The 19,294-nt window shown below is 31.4% G+C and overlaps 3 pseudogenes across 2 annotated transcripts; all 3 read left to right on the top strand.

Annotated features, from left to right (window-relative positions):
- Positions 1 to 279: 279 nt before the first annotated feature.
- Positions 280 to 2,790, top strand: LOC145188040 (uncharacterized; annotated as a pseudogene). Its single transcript, XR_016452013.1, has one exon. The product of XR_016452013.1 is annotated as an uncharacterized LOC145188040 (transcript).
- A 4,681-nt stretch (positions 2,791 to 7,471) lies between these two features.
- Positions 7,472 to 10,823, top strand: LOC149889770 (zinc finger MYM-type protein 1-like; annotated as a pseudogene). The gene is made up of 4 exons (XR_016451859.1): positions 7,472 to 7,654; positions 7,735 to 7,830; positions 7,912 to 8,473; positions 8,719 to 10,823. The product of XR_016451859.1 is annotated as a zinc finger MYM-type protein 1-like (transcript).
- A 7,125-nt stretch (positions 10,824 to 17,948) lies between these two features.
- On the top strand, positions 17,949 to 19,235 carry LOC149889769 (uncharacterized; annotated as a pseudogene).
- The last annotated feature ends 59 nt before the right edge of the window (positions 19,236 to 19,294 follow it).

The following is a 19,294-nucleotide window of genomic DNA, read 5'->3' as shown; positions in this document are numbered from 1 at the left end:
AACTAATATATAATTTATCTAAAAATGCAAATTAATAACTTTGTTTAATTATTTTTAACGATTTGTCTAACTGTGTTCATAAAAAATAACAATTTTTTAAAAATGTACCAAAACCCATAATTATTGTACTAAATTCATTCTATCACTGCACTTTATAATGTCAAAAACAAAAAATGAAGGAGTATGAACCCGAATCACTATAAACCAGTTTATTTTTATTTCTTATTTAGATGAACGCTTGGTCGGTAGTTATTATGACACATCGCTTTAATAAATAAACAAACAAATCCCTCATGTTCTCTTATCAATTTTGTTTATTTATTCAAAATAATATACTCTTTCAACTTTTCTTGTATATTATTAAACTTAAGTACGCTTTAAAAAAATTATATAGGAAAAGAGTTGTAAATACGTCTAATTATGCAAGTGGTCTAAAACATATTCACAGTACTGTATATAAAGTTAAAAGTTGTACACACATTCTCTACATGTTTTAGGAGAAATACTGTAACAATGGGAACACCTGAAGCACCAAAACCTAGAAAATCTTTTTTAGAACTTACGAGTAGGATGAAATGTAAAAGAACTGATAATCTTCAGGGAAAAGAACTGGAAGAACTTCAACATGCTGTAAAAAGGTTTGCATCTAATCCCTCTACTGCACCCAGCTCTAATTTATATGGTCCAAATTTATCATTGCATACTTTTTTCAATTTGAGACTAACAGACAGAACATGGGCTGAATTTAAAAAAATTGTTACACAAAATCATCATCTTGTTCCTCCAGGTTTAACCAAGTTAAAAGAATACAAAAAATTGACATATCCAGAGCAGGTGAAATATTCAGAAACTGAAGTAAAATGTAGTCTATTCAATATGATCAAACATTCAGTTTCTAGAGTGTTTGAGTATCTTTTGGAGGATGATGATAATTTTATTAAATTTTTAGCACAGGAGGAACATGATAACATATATGTTATTTGCAAAGTGGGTGGTGATGGTCAGAGTGACCAATCTGAATTTCAGAATGCAGCAACTATGAAGAGAGGTGTGGATGATTCCACTGTGTATAGTATAGTGTTTATACTGTTGGAGATTCGAAGTGGAAAAAAGATACTATGGAAAAATTGTAATCCAAATAGTCCAGATGCAACTCGTCATCTTATGTTTTGTTTTGCCAAAGAGACTACTAGTTTTATTCAAGAGAAGTTTGAACATTTAAAAAATGAAATTTTGTCTTTAGAGAATATTAAGTTTACACTTCATGACAATACTTTTGTTATAAATTCATGTTTGTCAACTATTTATACCACAATGAATGATGGTAAAACACTTAATGCTGTGGTATCAAAAATGCTTAAAAAAAATATAGCATCTCAGTGCTGTCATGTATGTCAAGCAAGTCCTAAGGAGTTTAATTTGGAAACCATTTGGAATAAAGATAAAGATGTAGACAAGAATATATTGAAACTTGGAATTTGCAGTCTTCATTTGTGGATATGCAGCATGGAGTGGGTTTTCAATACTGCTTGCAAACTTCCAGCAGTGAAACAAGGAAGAAAAATTCCAGCAAAAAACAGCCAAGAATTTATTGAAAACAAAAAAAAATTCCAGCACTTATTCAAAATACAATTAAAAATAAGGGTATCTTTTGTCAGGAAGGGAAGTGGTACATCCAACACTGGCAATGTTGCACGAAAATTCTTTAATAATCCATCTGTGACTGGAAGAATACCACTATGATGAAACTATTTAGGGACCTGCTAATTGATATAAATAGTACAACCGCAAGACCGGATGTGAAAATTTTCAAGCAGAAATCTGAACCTCTGTTTGGTCTCATTTCTAATGATCAGTTTTTAAAAGCCATTCCAATGTCACAGTCTGTGCATAGAATGGTAGTTCATGGTGTTTCTTTTATTAAATATTTTAATTATCCAATAGGTTCTTTGTCTGAGAGTGCCATTGAAGCCAGGAACAAAGCCAACAAAACTGCGTGAGTAGGTCATGCACGTTTAACTTCTTTTGCTGAAAATACTAGGGATACAGCTAATTATCTATTTATGACATCTGACACGTACCTATGCTGCAAGAAGAACAAAATGCAAGAGGTATAAAAGCTATACTGCAAGAAGATTAAGCTGGTAACTGTTCTTAAGGTTAATATTGGAGAAAGCTATGTATATCTTTAAATTTAAATATTTAATGTTATCGTTTAATTTTATTAATGATACATTTTAGGTGCTGGTGGTAGCCAATCTGATATTTCTGAGATCTTTTTACATAATCAAACAGTATGTTTTTTTTATGCTTGCAAAAAAAAAAAAAAAAAAATACTAATTGTTAGAAAAGTTGAAACATAAGAATCCCAAACTTTCATGTTTGAGGAAAAGTTGCATCAATTGGCCTCAAATTGACTTAATTTTGCCATATTTTTGTTTTCCTCAAAGATGTGTCTAAAGTCCTATTTCTATTTAGTGATGCATAGTGCAATTCTTGAAGGCTTGTTGTAAATATTAAATGTTGCTCCACATAAGGATTGCTGAGATACGTTTAGAGTAAAAATTTTAATTATATTTCAATTGTATCTATTTATTACAGTGAATAAAGTTTTTTCTTGAATGTATAATTATTAGAATTAGAATTTGATGATAGATAATTTCTATAATAAATAGTTTATATCTTAAACTATACTATTTTTTACAATAACAAAACTTTTTAAAATTTTAATGTGTGTTGTTAAATAATTTTAGGAAGATAAAGAGTAATGGTTCATATTAAGAAAAGAAATCAAGGAAGCATCATTAAACCATGCAGCTGTAGTTGATAAGCAACTTTTAATAAACGGCTATTTTCATAGCCACATATTGTTAAAAACCTATTTTAGCATCAGAACCTCTATTCTGCATTTGAGGGGAATGGAACTACTGGAGTATTTATTTTACTTTTATTTATAATAAAATACTTGTTATTTCCTTTTTTATTTAACATGAAAATATAAGTTGGAGACTAAAAATGCCTGTAACCCCTAAAAAAGATAAACTGATATATCAGACTTAAATAGAGACTTAAAACTGATATATCAGTTTTAAATATCAAAAACTATCGGTTTTATATCTTTTTAATCAAAAATCGAATTAGTCCGGATAAACCAACTAAAAAACCGGAATAAAACCGGTTTTAAAAAAGACCGGACTTTTTATAAATATATATAAAAACAAACAATTTCTCATAATTGATGCTTTGTTGAAAAAATTACTTCAAAATGTTAAACAGTTCTCTAGTTATATGGCTATTTCCTTTTTTTCTATCAGCGCGACGCATAGTGCGGGGGATGAATATTGTAGTTTTGCGCATTTGTCAAATATCGATTTACTTAAATTTTATAAGGTGTTTAACTAATTAATTAGCTTAATTTTGAGGAAAGAAAAAATTCTTATATATGTTAAATTCTTAAATCATTGTTTCACATTTTATTATTCTGGTAAAAGGTCTTCATCAAAAACTTGATTACTCTTAATAAAAATAGCTCTATTCTCCTTACCACCATTAAGGCAAAAACGGGGAAGGGAGGTCCTTTATTAGTGTCAAAATATTTAAGAGAATTAAATTTTTAGTATTTTTATTAAATGGTAGCAAATTACCGTTTGTTAAAAACTGTTGAAACAAAGAGGCCATATATAAAAATGGTCAGATTAGTGCCATAAATAGTAATGGTCAAATGTTCAGTTATTTTGAATTTAGTTGTGTGCATTTAACGTTTTAAAGACAATATCCTTTTTTTTAAAGAAACATGTATCAAGACGATACCAAAAAATTAATAATTCATGTATAATTTACGTTCGCTTTATATTACTCTTATTAATTAAAGTTCATGTTATAAAAAATATAACAAAAATTTAGCTTTTTTCGTCGATTTAAAGCATGATGAAGTGTTATTATTTTGTGTCAGTAACTAAAATCGTATTGTTTTGAAGTTAGTAATGTCGAGGAAAATGGTTCTGCCTTACACTGATATGACCTATGTCAGTTTTAAATTTCTCAAATAATGTTAAATAATTGGTAAATTATTTTACCTCCGCATACTTTTTATTTTAATTTTACAGATGATTTAATTTTTTAAATTTGAAGGCGTTTTTCTAAAAGGGTATTAGTAATGGTTTCGCAACTTTAAATTGTGGAAAACAGCCACCATAAATTAACAGACCGACCATAACTCGTATTACGGGTTGCTTTTTGCTAGTTTTTATTATTTCTGTATTGTGTGGTTGAATATATATCTTGTTCAACTCTCAATTTTGTTTTTTTTTTAAAGTTATTAAAATGCTAATAACTTATCATGTTTTTGGTATATAATATCAGCTGCTTTTGACGGAGTTGTTCTACTAACAAACCAACTTTTATTTAACTCAATAAAAGAAAATGTGGGGTATAAAACATTTTCATTATCTAGTTGTCACAAATTATATAACGTATTTTAAATTTCTTAAAAACAATAAATCTTAATGAATGTCTTTAAGTTGATTTATTTGTCATAATTCATGTTAAATGTAAAATCAAGACGACGATGATTTCATTACAGTTATGTATTTCTCTCTCTCTTTCTCAGCTTTTACAATTTATATAGGTTTTTCAAATTCATTGTGTACAATGAATTTTGTACAATGAATTATACAATGAATATGACGCACGCACAACGCTTCTTCTGGCACGACGCAATGATGCAATTTTTTTACGCTAATTACAACATTACGTTCATATAATTTTTCAACCCAACAAAATTTAAGGAATGTCTTAACTGACACCTCAAAGTAATGGTTTCCCGCTATATACTATATTCTCAAAAATATCTTTAAACTATGTCGAACAATAATACGTTTTCTCCAATTGAATATGCTGCTCCAATATCTGATTTAAAGAAAAGATTGGATAAAAGAAAGACTGTAGATGAACAAAACCTTGCAAATCATAACGATAGCGAAACAAGTTCAAGTTTTTCATCCGGTCAAACAGAAATTGAAGTTGATACTCAGTCCATTGAAGAAGCAGCTAAAACTACATACGAATATTACTCAATCGAGGAGGAAACATCAAAATGGATATGCAATCAATTTAATAATAACAGACCTAAAAAGTACTCATGTAAAACATCAAAGAGTATACTAGATTACCATCTTGAACATGATCACGAAATAATAACGCCGAAAAAAAAACGAACTACAAGTGGCTTGTCAAAAGAAATTAGCGATAAGATTGATAGAGCTCTTTTAATTTTCATTATTGCTTGTTGTCTTCCATTTATGTTGGTAGAAAGTAATGCATTTAAAGAATTTGTTTTGTGTTTAAATCCAAAGTATAATCCGACGGATGGACGTCCTGTCAAAACTATAGTTACATATCTGCAACTGCACATTTCATTTCTGACAAAACAAATTTCATCAGTTTTTGTTTGGGCTTTGCATACATTAATGGCCGCCATGATGCAGAAAATTTAAAAGAGGCTTTGCTGAAAATCGTAGAAAAATTTAAAGTGGATGATAAAATAATGAGTGTAGTATCAGACAACGCCAGTAACGTACGCAACTGTCTAAATTCTTTAAAAGTTTGTTTAAGCATTCAATCAATAAGATGCATGGGACATGTTTTGCAATTAGTTGTTAAAAATGTCATAGTTTTAGTTGAAGAAGGTGAAAAAGATAATTCGTCTAAATTCTTTTTCATTGCAAGAACATTAACTAAGTGCAGGAAAATTGTTACATCTTTCAATCATTCTTCTCAACTTAATGATTTATTAGAAGAAAGTCAAATGCGACAAGGTATCGAAAGAAATCACATACTTCATTTGATTCAAGATGTGAAAACTCGTTGGCACTCTACGTTTCTCATGGCAGAGCGAATGCTTAAGCTTCACTCCTACGTAAAAGATATCTTTAATTCGAAACAACAATACAAAGATATGAGAAAATATTTACTCGATGAAGATGAAATTGTAAACTTAATAGAAACAGTAAATGCTTTATTAAGCTTTCATCAAGTAAGCGTTTTACTATCTGGCGATAGGTATGCAACGTGTTCTTTAACTATTCCAAGTATAAAGTACCTTGAGAAGCAGCTAAATAAAAATAAAAGTGAAACTCCTCCTTTAATTGTAATATTGAAAACACATTTATTAGAATCTTTACAAACTTACAAAGATTCATATGAATTAGAGAATAATTCCTTTTTATTGTGTGCCACTTTTTTGGATCCAAATTATAAAAGTTTTCAATTCTTTGAAAAGTACGAAAAAAAGAAATATTTAAAAAGCGTGAAAGAATTTTTGTCAGATTTTTATCTCGCAAAAAGAGTTGGTGAAATAATTCCAATTAAAAAGCTGACAATGGAATCAAAAAAATTTAAGTTGTCATTTGAGGATGAAGAAGATGATTCCGGAAGTGATAGTGACAAAAATGTAACCTTAGATTTAAAAAAGAAATCAGTGAATATATAAAATTGTCAGTGCATGAACAAAATGTTTTAGAGTTTTGGCATCAAAATCAATATGCTTTTCCAATATTGTATTGCATTTCAACGATGATTTTATGTACACCTGCTACCAGTGCACCAAGTGAGCGCCTTTTTTCTGACGCATTAAACAATTTGTATGCTAAGCGAAACAGGATGACGACTGAATGCAGGGCCGCCGTGAGGGGGGGGGGGTCTACTGGGTTGTTTTATCCCGGGCGCCAGGTCGACAGTGGCGCACGAAGCCGAATATAAATAATTTTTTTTTTCATGTTTATTTAAAAAAAAGATGAAGTACTGGGAAGCAGCGTGGAAAATAAGAAAGCAAAAGCAGCCGGTCAATTTGACCAGCTAAAACATATAATAGACGGTCAATTGCTTTTTTTGGCCGGTCAATTTTTTTTAGTTTAAATTTTCAACTTTGTAATGAAGTGCTTCATAATTGGACTTTTTAAATAAAAAAATTAATTAATGCTTTAAAACTAAGAAATTAGCATTACTTTCAATTTGAAAGTAATGCTAATTTCTTAGTTTTAAAGCATTAATTAATTTTTTTATTGTATTTAAAACTAATGTTTTGAAACTTTCAAAACGTTAGTTTTAAATAAAGCTATTCTTTTTATATAGCGGAAACTCGCAAATAAAGTGAATACTAATGATTAATGTAACAACCCGCTGAAGTAAATGTTTAAAATAACTTTAGTGCACGGAGATTTTCATTCAATTAAAAAGGGAGATTTTTTACTTTATTAAAAAAAGAGATTAGATTAAATCCAAGTAGTTTGATATTGATATAAAATATTAAAACAATTTTATTAAATTTATTTCTCTAATTTTTAAAATCTCTCAAATTTGAAACAATTTTGAAACACGTGATATCGATGTGATAGTCTGATAGACCCAATCAAGAAGAAATTCAAACAGTTCTTTGCTTATGAGCGGATGCTGTTTCAAAAAGAATTAAAACATGTCTGGTTTTAAAAAGAAAGATTCTGGCTGTCAAGTAAGAAAGAATGCTGCTCAAAGAACTGCGAATGAGGAAAAGAACAAACGCACTCTTCAAGACTGTGGTATTACAGTTACAAAAAAAGAAGAAGATGAAAGTCCTACTGCTTCAAACTCTTTCCTGCCAAGTCAATCGATTCAAGTAGTAAATAGTTTTCCCCGTGAAAGGATATTTTCCCATTTGATTAATTCAATGTTATATAAATTTTTAACTTATTTTTATAGGTTGGAACTGAAAACGATGTCACTGACATTTCTGAAAGCTCGGGAGAACCCCTATCAAAAATCGGAATGGTAGCTGTGAATGAAGAGAATATTTTGGTAAGTTCTACCTCTTTAAAAGAAATAATGTTAATAAACTTTTAAGCTAATAAAATAAGATTTTTTAAAATTTATTCTCAGGTGTTGCCAACAGAAGAACCCATCGCTACCATTCCTTCCAATGATCCTGCTTTGTGGGCAGCGTATCTTTCCAAAGTGGAAAGAGATTCTGTGCTTCTACAGGGGCTTCCTCAAAATCCTTCAGCTTTCCCGAAAGATTCTAATAAGAAGAAGGTTCCTGAATCAATTTTCTACGAAACTTCTCTCAACGGGGAGAAGACATGCCGAGATTGGCTGGTCTGGAGTGTATCTAAGAAATCATTTATTTGCTTTCCGTGTTCTCTGTTTGGAAGCAAACAATCTTTTGGGATCGGACACCAGTCGCACCTTCTAAGATGGAATGATGGAGTAAGCTGCAACTGGCACAAGCTACCTGAGAAAGTCAAAAGTCACCAGAATAACGCCCGGCATCGAAACTTTTACATAGAATGGAAAACGGCGCTAGAAAGCTTAGAAAATCAAAGTGGAATAGATGCAGCTCTTGAAAACTCGATAAGAAATGAAGCAGCCAGGTGGCGTGAAATTCTACAATGCATCTTAGATGTTAATCTTTTTTTAGCGTCACGAAACCTTAGTTTCAGAGGTAAATCTATTTACAATTATTCTATTGTGATACCGACTATCTTTAAATCTATTTAGCTTATATTTATAAAATTAACTAGATATTTTGGAAATCATTAAATAAAACAAATCCTTCTTTATTCTTTTAAATAAATATGTTATAATATTCATAAATCATAATATAAAATCATCATAGAATCATCATAAAATAAAACAAATGCTTCTTTATTGTTTTAAATAAATCTGTCTTATTATTATAATTTTTAGGTTCATCAAAAATGATTGGAGAAGACGACAATGGCAACTTTCTAGCTACCCTAGAGCTCTTGGCCAAGCACAACAAGACTCTCCAACTACACTTAGAAGAAGTTTCCCGCTGCCAACAAGAAGGTAACAAAATGAATGCCCATTACTTGGGCTGGAACACTCAAAATGAATTCATCAAAGAGTGCGGAGGAATCGTTCACGGTGCCATCATCAACGAAGCTCATATGGCCATCTACTATTCCATTCTTGTGGACGGGACTCCGGACGTCTCTCACACCGAGCAAATCACCTTTGTTCTCCGCTTTGTATACTTTGGTACTGACAAAAGATGGACCGTGAAGGAGCGCTTTCTGAGGGTCGAGAATCTTGAAAAAAAGATAGGTGCTGACATTGCCAAGCTTATTATGGACGTCTTAGAACAAAATGGAATCGATCTCAAAAACTGCAGAGGTCAAGGATATGACAATGGAGCGAACATGTCCGGTATATACAAAGGAGTACAGGCGATTATACTGCAAAAAAAATCCTCAAGCTCTCTATATGCCATGCAGCGCTCATAGTCTCAACCTTGCTGGTGTTCATTCTGCTGAATCTTCGGTTGAAGTCAAGAACTACTTTGGCCGAGTCCAGTCACTTTACAATCTTTTCAGTGGAAGCCCTAGTCGGTGGAAAGTCTTGATTGAAACCACTGGTTTGTCCCTTCATCAAACGTCGCAAACCAGATGGAGTGCGCGAATCGAGGCCGTGAAGCCGTTAGTCAAGCGATCCAGGGAAATCCTCGAATCTTTGAAAAAGCTCCGCGATTTTGATCTAACAGCTGATCAATTGAATGAAGTAAAATCTCTGGAGAAGTGGGTTCATTCATTCGAGTTCATCGTAATGACAACCTTTTGGTATAAAACTCTTCAATCAATCAACTACGTGAGCCTTGCACTCCAATCAGAAAGTATCTCCTTGGACGACGAGATGAAACTCATTAAGACTCTTATTGAAGATCTAAATCGACTGAGATCATCTTGGACCAGCATCCTTAATGAGGCACGTTTAATAGCATCTGGTCTTGCTTCTTTTGGTTTTCAATCAGAATTTGTGAAGAAGAGGACGAAAAAAAGGAAGACCTTTCACGAAGAGGTGAGGAACACCGCTCATTTCCATGAAGACGAAGCAAAAGAGTTTGAGGTGAGCGTATTCAATACCGCTCTTGATACTCTTATTCAGCAGGTCAGCGATAGATTCCAAGTTGCTGAGAAGACGACGAATGTGTTTTTGTTCTTGTGGTCAATGAAATCTCTTGTTATGTCAAATGAAGAAGAATCAGAAGAAAGTGTTGAAGCACCTATCCAATTGGAGGAGAAATGCAAGGTCTTGGCACAAATCTACGCGACCGATGTTGAGGAAGAGAAACTTATTGAAGAGGTCCGCCACCTCGATGCTCTGAAGCGATCCAATCTTTTTGGTCCAAAAGAATCTCTCACTTCCATGACGTTATTGAATGGAATATACCAGAAAGGTCTTCAGCCGCTCTTCGAATCAGTCTGCATTTTGCTGCGCATCTTCAACACCATCCCTGTTTCTGTTGCGGAAGGCGAGAGATCTTTTAGTAAGCTTGCTCTAGTTAAGACAGCTTTAAGGTCTACAATGAGCCAAGAACGACTCACGAATCTTCTGGTTATTTCCATTGAGCATGATCTTGCCAAAAAGTTGTGCTACGGTGAAGTGATTTCCAAATTCGCCATGAGTAAAGCTCGAAAGATCAATTTCCTCTGAAGTTGAAACAACAATAGCTGTTGCATTCTAGACAAATTTTTGCTCTTAACATCCAATAGTGTTAATGATTGTCTTTGGTCTGTTTCTACCATGTTCTAGTGTCGACTTTATCATTTTATGTATGAGTGTATAACCAAGTCAAAAGACCATTGCAATTATCTAGAAATAAACTGTTCAAATGTTCATTAATTAAAATTAAAAAATTCTATATTCTTTTATCCTCTTTGATTTGTTATCAAATGGCTTATTATATGTATTGAATTATGGATCATTAGATCAGCTTTCACTTTCAGTAGGGCGCTTGGGAAATTTTGACCCTGGGCGCCGCAAAGGCTCACGGCGGGCCTGGCTGAATGTTTTCAAATGTTGATGTTTTTGTACGAAAATTTGGAATTTTTTAATTTGGTTTAAAATTAGTGCAATTTAATCAAAGTAATACGGAAGTATCTTGTTGTAATAATTATTTTTGAATTTATTTTATTGTTTTTGAATAAAAACTCTTAAATTTAGAACTTGAACTTGTAGTTGCGTTATTGTGTAATTCATTGTGCACAACGAATATGTAGTTCGATGACTATATATGGTTCATTGTGCACAATGAATTTAAAAACGATATATAAATTGTAAAAGCTCATGAAGCAGTCGTCTTGATATTACAGAACTGTTTTGTTTTAAAAACAATCTAATAAGGTTGCAACATGTTTAAATTTTTTGCAAAGTATCATCTGATTTTTAATTTTTCCTTAAAAATCCAATTGCTTAATTAGACTATAAAATTAAGTGCAAAATATGAACGTTGCAAGTCTTTCCGATTCTATGTTATCTAAATTTAAATTTTTTTACATTTTTAAATGTATTTTACATTTTAATGTATTAATTATGACCCACCCAAAATTATACTTCATAATGAACCAATTCATTAACCTTACCTTTTCTTTATAATTCTACAAAAAATGGCGTCTCAAATGCGGTTTATTTAAGTTGATATTTCAAACTTACTTTTTAAATAATATAGCTTCGAGTTGACTTCAGATCTTACTTTTCACGCTAAAACTCTTATTTTCTTATAAATTATCTAATCCAGCTTGAAGTAATTTAATGACAAAAATTGCTGCTGCCTAGTAAACAGCCATAATTAATATAATTAAATGAATTTAAATACAACTAAAAAATAAATTTTTGACACATTTGATAACAAACATTATTTTGGGAAAAATAAATCGTTCTTAATTTTTTTTAACAAAAAGTGAAAACGTACTTAAAAATGATAGATTATATTCTGCATTTTGTAAGTAATTAAAAAGTGATAAGAAATTTTCTTGTTTGATAAAGCGACTGCAGCCATTTAATAGAATGTTTATCTTATTCTACAGTTAATAAAAACGATTTTAATTGCGGAGGTTGCATTTTTAAATGCGGACGATTAGCTTCTCTGTAAAATGTTATTAAATGTTTCGCATTTTAAAAACTCTATCAATACGTTTAACATTTGGTATGCATTTTATAATAAATAAGTTGCTTAAATTTACTTAACCCTTTATTGGTCGAATATTGAAAAAACTATTAAAAAAATTATTTAAATAATTTATTTTAATGAATATTACAACATTGACTACAATAAGACAATCACAACATTGACTAGATTAAGAAAAATAAAGTTGGATTTATGTATAAATATCACTAAATTGATAATTTAAGGAACAGGAATCAATTAGAATCAATTCAAAGTTTTTGTTGCCATATGGCAAGAGCATTATTTGAAATAGCAACTTGCGAAAGTCTAATATTCAGAAGTATTATTTGCGAAAGTTACTTTGACAATTTTAAATGCTTCTATATATTCGTTAAGAATAAAAATAATTACTACAGGGTGTATACTTAATTTCTGACCCCCCACATGTTACAAACACAATATTTTGAGTTGCTCTCTTAAATGCTACTTTAGCCCGAAAAATACTTTAGTATGTATTTTGGTGTAACTATATTTTCTGCACGTAAAACGCTCACTTCAGATAGGATATGACCTCAGAAAATGTTTATGGGAGCCATTTTGTCAACATACATAAAAATGATATTTTCATTCTCCTTGTCTTCCACGGCCTTTGGCATTATGACTATAGTTTTAGCACGATTTTTAAGTAAATTGTCCTTATTACTCCTTAATATGTGATCTTAGTTTGCCAATTAATAACACATTTTTTCTTCATATATTCTTCGTATATTCTTTGTCTAATTAAATTGATATGACAGTAATAAAATGGTATGTGTTGAAATACCGTATTCTTAAACCGAGATATAGGGGGTCAAAAATTAAGTATACACCCTGTAATTGTATATACCCTTTTGAAAAATTTTCCAGAAATGTTTGAAATCTTTTGGTTAACAACCCTATTTCAAAGGCTGAAAATTGCAACATAGGAAAAGTTATCCCAGATAAGTAACATCCATAAAATTGGATCATATTATACATTGCCTATAAATTATCAATTTCACATTAGTGATATATAGTATTGGAGCCAGCGAGAAGGGATGGTGGTGTTGGGGGTATGACACTCACTATCTATTACCGATATTTAGTTTGATCATTCGGCAAATTTAGATGTTATTATAATTAGTTAGCAAATCTCAGCAATCGAGTTATATATTTTTATACTCAGCAGGTATAATTTTTAATCGGCAAATATTCTTACGGCAGTTTTCAACTTACCACCTCCCCCCCCCCCGGCCATGTGTACTAGCGAATATACTTAGTCTCTAAATATTTAATTTCATATCAGCGATAAGAAGTGCCAACTTATTAACACAAACTTCCATCATTTTTCTCAACAAACTTGTCATTTAATGTGAAAGCTTACATATGCAACACTATCATTACATTCATAATTAAAGCTTTATCAGTTTCTCATTTTTTCAACGTACGGACAAACAAGTACGGAATTGCGCTTAAATTGGTTGGCGTTTTTAGGTTATGTTTGTTACAAATTAACCCTTTATTGTTCACTATTCCAAAATTTCCAAAAGTTTCGCTTTCGGAAATAGCACTTGAGAAATGAGCGCTTTTGATAACTACGTTTCGAAATCTATGAAGGAAGTTTATTCGCCTAACTGCAAGAAATGTGAAAATAAAATATCTGTATATATCAAACTGTTTGTAATGAAATTTTATTTTCAGTATACAACATTAAAATTTTACTAGTTTGTTTTTTCAAATAATGATCAAAAAATTTATTTCGAAAGGAAAATTTTCGATAAATCTACTTGACGAAAGGTCACTTACGGAAGAAAACTTTTGAAATTCGTCGTCATAAAAACAAGATTGAAATGTTCCATTAAATAAATCCGTTCAATGAACTAAGTAATTAAATGCTCATTACTCATAAGTGTCAATTATCGCGCATGCAAGTTTTTATGAAAATTTAACTGATATTTTCTTTTAACTGAGTCCTTCCTGTAGGTTCCGAAAATCTTCTTTCGAAATGAGTCGATTAGCAAGTTTCTTTTCGCTTGTCATTCTTGCGAAATTTTTTTTTTCGTATTATAGCTTTACCAGCGCACAGTGGAGTATTTATACGAAAAAGTTGATCAAAAGTCAATTTTCAAAATTTTGTCAAAATCTGTTTTTATTGGTGCATTGGTAAAGCTTAATAAAGGTTACATTCCTAAATGGTCATTTCGGTTACCCATCTCCCTCCCACCTTATTGGGGCAGCTTTAAAAGTCGAGTAATTGTGGTAATGAATTCAATTGTTTTTCAACGTTCCTGTTGACGAGCATTATTACAAATCGTTTTTTGAGTTTGTGGTTAATGACAAATTTTAAAAATCATAATGGATATTGAAAAAGAAGGTAAGCTCAATTTTTTGGTATATTTATTTTCTCTATTTTATATGTTACTGTCACATTTTTCATCAATTATATTTGATGTAAAAAATTTAACGTTTTTTTATATACACGATATTAAAAAGTGTTTTTGAGTATCAATTAAGCCTTATTAAGCTACGAGCTTGTGCTTCACGTAAACCTTAGATATTCTATTTACCATTTTAAAAAAAAAAAGTTGCACATGTACGCTCCCTAATATTTTTTTAATTTTTTTAGTCAATAAGGCAAATACATTTTTTTGTGATTAAAACATTTATTTAATTTAACTCATATTTTTATTGTAGAATCTCAAGCTATCACAATAAAGATGACTAGACAATCACTTTATGAAGTCTTGGAGCAAAGTTCCGAGGAAAAAATTGACGACAAATTCGTGTTTTTACCAAAAACACCTTAGAAACATAACTAAATGCCCTGCAAATTAAGAAAGTGCACTAAAAACCATTTTTTCACCTTTTAAGTTCCAATTTAAACAAAAATGGGAAAACGCTAGCCGTATAAGAGAGCGTTTTTTTAAAAAATAACAAACAATGGCTCAAATACCACCATAGCTCTACCAACTTGGTCGGTAGCAAAACCCGGCCGACCGTCAAAAGAATTTTGTGAATTGAGTTCACCAACGAGAATGCGAAAAACAAGGGTTTTAAGGGAACATATACCTTGTGAGCAGTTGATGTATGCTGCTCAAATGAGTCAACGTGCTGCAGGGAACAGTGACGCGTCTAACGTTATAAAGGAAATTTTATTTACACCAACAAAAGCCAAACAATATAGAAAAAGTGACACAACTACTGAAGATATCATTAAAAAGCACACACCATCAGAAGCGTTGTCAATTTTTGTGAAAGCTGATATGACTAAAAAACAATATGAAATTATTCATGCAGCCAACAAGAATATCTATTCATGTTATTCACTTATAAAAAAAGCCAAAAAAGAATGTTATCCACCAGAAGAATCGATAACAGTTACAGAAACTTGTTCAGAAATTAAATTACAAGATCTTCTGGATCACACGTCTAGGCGATTATGTTGTTATATGAATGAAATTATTGAAAATTTAAATGAAAAAGAAAGAAATAATTTAGAATTGATTTCGAAATGGGGTTGTGATGGCTCGCAACAACAAACGTTTAAACAAAAATTTCAAAACAGCGATGATAGCGACGCTAACATATTTCAAAGTTCTTTTGTGCCCCTACGGCTCATATGCCATATTGGTAACCAAAAGAAGGTGCTTTGGCAAAACCCAGCACCATCATCTACAAGGTATTGCCAACCAATAAGAATCCGTTTTATTCGGGAGAGCAAAGACATAACGAATGATGAAATCGAATACATAGAGAACCAAATAAAAGGCTTGAGAAAAAGTGAAATAATAAACGCTTTTGGTGGTAATTTGCAAATAAAGCATGTATTTCTTTTTACTATGATTGATGGAAAAGTTTGCAATGCTGCAACAAATACAACATCAAGAATGAGATGCTATATATGTGGGCAAACTTCAAAAGATTTTAATGACTTGAATAACAAAACGACAGAAAGCCGTGAAACACTGAAATCTGGGCTATCAATACTGCACGCAAGAACCAGATTTTTTGAATCCTTGCTGCATATGTCGTATAAAATACCAATAAAAAAATGGCAAGCAAGAACAGAAGAAGATAAAAAAATAGTAGCGGAAACAAAACAAAAAATTCAAAATGCCTTTAAAAATGAATTAGGGCTGTTGGTTGATATTCCTAAGGCTGGATTTGGGAACAGTAATGATGGGAATACATCAAGAAGATTTTTCTCCGATCCCTTAACCGTTTCCCGCATCACAGGGGTTGATATAACTCTTATAAAAAAATGTAATGTCATTTTGGAAGCAATTTCGAGTGGGCATCAAATTAATGTAAAAAAATTTGAAAATTTTGCAAATGAGACGGCTAAACTTTATGTTGATTTATATGCATGGCACCCAATGACGCCAACTATGCATAAAGTTTTAAGACATGGCACCACAATAATTGAACAGGCTATACTGCCTATTGGCCAGCTATCAGAAGAAGCAGCCGAAGCCAGAAACAAACATTTCCATCTTTATCGACAGAATTATGCGAGGAAGTCTTCGCGAGAAAACTGTAATAGAGATATTTTAAACAGACTTCTGCTAACTTCGGATCCTTTGCTAAGCAGTATGAGAAAAAGGCCCCAGACAAAAAGAAAACCGTTCTCCAGTGAGACAATAGGACTCTTGATGCCGGAAACATTAGAAGACTCACAAGCGATGACGATTGACGACATATCAGATATTGATTCTGATTGAAAATGATTGCATTGACATGTACAAAAATATTTTATTTTATTTTGGATTAAATGTAGGGCTATAATAAATTTAGATTGTTAATTTCAAACGTTTGGTTGTCAAATCATTAGCCCCTTGTTGCGGATTAGCCATAGGATTTAACGAAAAATAATAATTAACAACAGGTATAACCTAAGGATTAAGTTCAGTGATTGAGAAACCCAGTATAGGTTTAGATGCATCTTTCAAGTGTGATTATCCTTTTTAGTATTATAAATTTAGTTATTTGTCATTATGTTAAATAGTTGTAAAGTTGTAGATATTTGTAAAGTATGTAAGATGTATAAAAATATGTATTTTTTGTTTTAAAATATAAATTTTTTACATTTCATGTGTGACCAATCGTTTTTAATACAATATAACGACCCTAAACTTCTTTTTACTACATATTACATAGATAATAAACATAAAATAATTTTGTTCAACTTTTCAAGTGAAATACTCCACTGTGCAGCGGCGTGTGCAGGATTTTTTGATGTTTCAGATATGACACTTTTAGGCATTGTGCGAACTCAAGAATGTTGTTAAGTCAAATGAAAATGTTTCTCAAAAAAATCGCGGTGGTTAGATCGTGAGAACAAAAATACCCCAACAAGTTTGCTTTCCCAACCCAGAGTTAGACGTTCAATTAAACTCCGGAATATTAATTAAACGTCTAAAGGGTGCCTTTTTTAGATTGGGTGTTTATAAACAGTTGCAACAACCGCATTAGTAGTTGTTTCAGAGCTGGGACAAAATTCTAATAATCAAATTTGATTTAATACGTTACGAATTTGATTTGACTGGCCCCTATGAACCATAATTGAGATATTCAACCGCCACAATAATGTACCATTGTGTGTGAAAATTTGATGGTATAGGTTATTCAGTTTTTAGTACTAAATCTTGTTTTTATCGACTAGTTTTAGTTAGACTAAAAAGTTAGTCGACTAAATTTAGTTACGCTAAACAGTTAGTCGACTAATTTTAGTTAGACTAAAAAGTTAGTCGACTAATTTTAATTAGACTAAAACTATTCTTAACTCCCACCCCTAGTTTTCAAGGTTTTGCACATTGCAACAAAAATGGTGTATTACTGCTGGTGCTTCAGGAACACATTCAGTATGTGTCTGTGCTATTCATCAGAATTTAAAACTGCTTTTACATCCTCTTGGTGTGACATATAAAGAACTGTTACCTTATATTGTATGTGACATGACTAATAAAGACTGTATGATGCGTAAATGTGAAAGATGCCCAGCAGTTGCTGGGCATCTTTCACAAACTGGGCATTTTCAACCAATGCATTCATAGTTATGAATGCATTGGTTGAAAAACTTTATAATTTAATTGGAGAGTTTGAAGATGACGATGAAGTAGAATTTGATCAGTTGACAACAACAGATAGGTCAAACTTAACACATAATAAAGAGCCAGTGTCTGAATACATTGACTTAGTATGTAAAAAACTGACTAAACTTGCACCACACTCATATTTACCTAAGAATCAAGCATCATACCTGAGATCAAGAAAGGAAGATATGAATGAGTTAACATCATTATTTCTGGGTGATTTTTCAGAAAACTATAAATTTGTAGTTCAGGATGAAGTACAAAGCTTTCATTGGACAAATTTACAATGTACACTACATCCTGTGATTATCTATTTCAAAAAAGAAGGTTTTCTCAATCACAAATCTTTTTGTATTATTTCAGATGATATGATACATGGTGTGAACATGGTTTACAAAATCATTGATGTTGTCAGCAATGATATTAAAACAAATCTACCTCAAATAAAAAATATTGAAAACTTTTCGGATGGGTGTGCAGGTCAATACAAGAAATGTAAAAATATTTTGAATCTTTGTTTCCATCTTGAAGATTTTGGTCTTTCTGCTAAATGGAACTTTTTTGCAACTAGTCACGGTAAGCAGCCTTGTGATGGGATAGATGGTACAGTCAAACGTTTAGCAACACTAGCAAGCTTGCAAAGAGATATGGGTAATCATATTTATCTCCACATGCAATGCTCAAATATTGCAATGAAAACGTTGAAGGTGTACATTTCATTTATATATCATCAGAAGATTTAACTTTGGTGAGAAACACTCTTAAGGAATGATTGGATACTGCAAATACCATACCTGGAACACGTAGTTTCCATCAGTTTGTACCACTTGGCCATCAAAAGGTTAAAATATATGTATTTAATATACCTTTTATCATCTTTGAAAAATATGCATAATTTTTTATTGATAAACTCGAATAGATTTTTTATTTGTGTGGAATCATCCTCAAAAGTATTTTTGTTTTATTTTGGACTTACAATTTTTTTTTAATGCCTTTAAAAAAACATGTTTGACAAAATAAGTAAAACGGAATAAATGTTTTGTTTTTTTTTCTAGATAGGTGCAAAGCTATGCAGTGTTGATGAAGATTTTGCTTTCATTCATGATTTTGGAAACATCCCTGTAACTGTATACTTAGTACCAGGTGATTATGCCTGTGTTTCCTATGAGCAAAAGTGGTGGATTTAGCCAAAGACGACTTGAAAAAAATTGTTCTCCTTAGGAAATAGAGATTTTTTATATTTAAA

This window comes from Hydra viridissima, unplaced genomic scaffold (assembly GCF_058129835.1).
Source record: "Hydra viridissima isolate aposymbiotic clone 2 unplaced genomic scaffold, HvirCarnegie_v1 scaffold_4, whole genome shotgun sequence".
NCBI classification, from domain to species: domain Eukaryota; kingdom Metazoa; phylum Cnidaria; class Hydrozoa; order Anthoathecata; family Hydridae; genus Hydra; species Hydra viridissima.
This window is presented reverse-complemented; position numbering and strand designations above follow the sequence as displayed.